Source organism: Microcebus murinus, chromosome 1 (genome assembly GCF_040939455.1).
Source record: "Microcebus murinus isolate Inina chromosome 1, M.murinus_Inina_mat1.0, whole genome shotgun sequence".
In the NCBI taxonomy this organism is placed as follows: Eukaryota; Metazoa; Chordata; class Mammalia; order Primates; family Cheirogaleidae; genus Microcebus; species Microcebus murinus.
Genome location: NC_134104.1, coordinates 55,031,998 through 55,034,648, shown reverse-complemented (window position 1 = coordinate 55,034,648; position 2,651 = coordinate 55,031,998).

Sequence of the window (2,651 nt, the reverse complement as noted above, 5' to 3'; positions counted from 1 at the left end):
CTCTACTAATAAAAAAGAAAGAAATTAGCTGGACAACTAAAAATATATAGAAAAAATTAGCCAGGCACGGTGGCACATGCCTGTAGTCCCAGCTACTCGGGAGGCTGAGGTAGTAGGATTGCTTGAGCCCAGGAGTTTGAGGTTGCTGTGAGCTAGGCTGAGCCACACACTCTAGCTCGGGCAACAGAGTGAGACTCTGTCTCAAAAAAAAAAAAAAAGTTGACTATGACTCAAACCAGGTTTGTTTGTTTGTTTCTATCCTAAATTCCCTTAATGCGACACATGGCCTTTTTGCTTTATAGTCTATTTGGGGAGAGTGGGTATATATAACTTGAACAAAACAAATTATGACAGAAAATATTGAATTGATAATATTGATAATTTTATAACATAGATTAGAAATAGTCTTGGAATTCAAAAGCAAAGAAAACTGAAGAAGTCTAGAGATGTCAGAGAAGGTGGCATCACAGAAAAGGTGACCATGACCATGTGTTGAGCCCTGAAGAATTAGGTACAGACCTTGACTGGTGGGGAGGGGGTAAGGAAAACAGAGGCCATCTTAGGAAGAAAAGAAGAGTAATTTCTTATAAAAATTTGGTGAGACCTAGCGTGGGGCATGACATGGAGTGTAAAGTATCAAGAAGTGTAATGGTGTAACAACTGAAAATGGTCAAAAAAAGTAAGAGGAAAAGATGCTTTCAGGTGAATTACACAAACTAAAATCTCAGTAAATGAAAGAAACAAACAAAAAAAAAACTGGTAAGAAAATAGGGCTTAGAGTAGAAATCCGAGAGGTCTTCAACATTGAATTTAAGGATCTTAATGAATTTAAGCATTCATTGAATTTAAGGATCTTACTGATTTAGAGAAGAACTCAGAGTAAGTGACAGAGTATTGCTGAAAACCCACGGCTATATAATAAGAGGATCTAGTGAAAGGTCACCAAAATCCCAGGAAGAGACTCAGAATGATGCAGCCACAAAAGCCAGAGTAGGAGAGTATCAGACTGAATGAATGGGTTCAATTCTCTACCACTCCTTACAGCCACACCTTTACCACGGCCTCATCAATGGTGGATGAGGTTCCCTGCACCTAGACTCTGGGTTTATCCCTGTGGCTTGCTTTGGCCAATAGCATGTGGGAAGGAGTGACCATGCCAGCTTCATGCCTAGAGAATAGGAGGCTTTACATGTTTCCATTTGACTTCTGGCATCTCTGCCATTTCCATGAGAAGAACATGCCCAGCTACTTGCTGATCATGGGAAGAAGATGAGAGAAATGTGAAGAGCCTCCCTGGCTGATCTTACCATAAAGCAAAGCTACCCCAGCAGTCACAGCCTGAAGCAAGAGCCACTAGCCAAATTCATCCTATAGCAACTGAATCCCAAACAACTTGCAAAAGGAGAGAGCAAAAATATACGATTGCTGTTTTACGTCACTGAGTTTGGAGTTGATTCGCTATGCAGTCACACTAAGCATGAGGATAGTTGACTGTGGCAAATATGTCAGAAATGATATGGACAAAAGTCTACTGAATTTGGAAACAGGGTAGTCACTAGAGAACATTTAGAATGAATGATGATGTTTCAGGAATGTAGCAAGTGCAAAAACTAGATTTCAAGGAATTAAGCACAGCAGAAAGATCTAGGAAATGGAGTTGCAAGAAGAAATCACATAATTTAAAAGCCTCTAGGTTAAAATAAACAGGATAATAGCTACCATCACATCCCAATGGAAGTGTCTTAACCAGAGGGAGTCTGTGGGGTATGGGGGAAGGGTTTAGGGCAGCCAATGATAGTACAAGGGGAGGAGTCCCCAAAATCAGATGTGAATGGGGTACAACACAGAGTATAAAATAAATGACTTTCACAATCACCAAAGGGATGTAGCAGAGGAATTGGAGTTAGGGGGAGTCAATAGGAAGTAAATAGGCTTCATTTCTTGAAGGAGGCATTTTTTCAGTGAACTCTTTGGATCATTCAATCATCAATTATGAAAGAATAAAAGAGTATTATTTGCTTGTCTTTCAGTGTAAGTTCCTTACACTGAATAGGGCTCTGAAGAGTCAAATCTCTAATCAAGACATGTATCCAAAGAGTTACATATAATATAGTTTTTGTGATGAGAGAAGGAATTTGACATTCTACATAAAATGCAAGTCCATAGCTTTTACTATTTTGGAGTATTTCCAAGTGACTAATCATGATGTCAAATGGGGAAGTGAAAGATTAAGGAAGTCACTATGTAGGGAAAGAATTATGTTGTGTTGGTGCGTTGGAAGAGAAGTAGGATGCACTGATGCTCTTTGCTGTTACTGAACCCGCTCTAGGCCAAGTAGAGAGGTGCTATCTCAATGTCTGTATTATTCAGGAATTCATGCGGTTTCCCTTTACTGGATTGACTCACAATCTCCAGCCAAATATATGGAGGCGTCTCTCTGGAAACCCTTTAAAATGACATAATAGCACTATGAAAAATGCCTATAAGCAATTCATAGATGAGACTGGCTCTATTTTTGAACACTGGTTTGCAGTGATGTGCCTCAAACTAGCTGAGAAAAATGTATCAGAGTCATCTAAGCAAAATGGAATGGGAGCTATCTTCCTAACTTATAACCCTTCCACCTATTCTTGGCAGGGCTGCTGCTGACA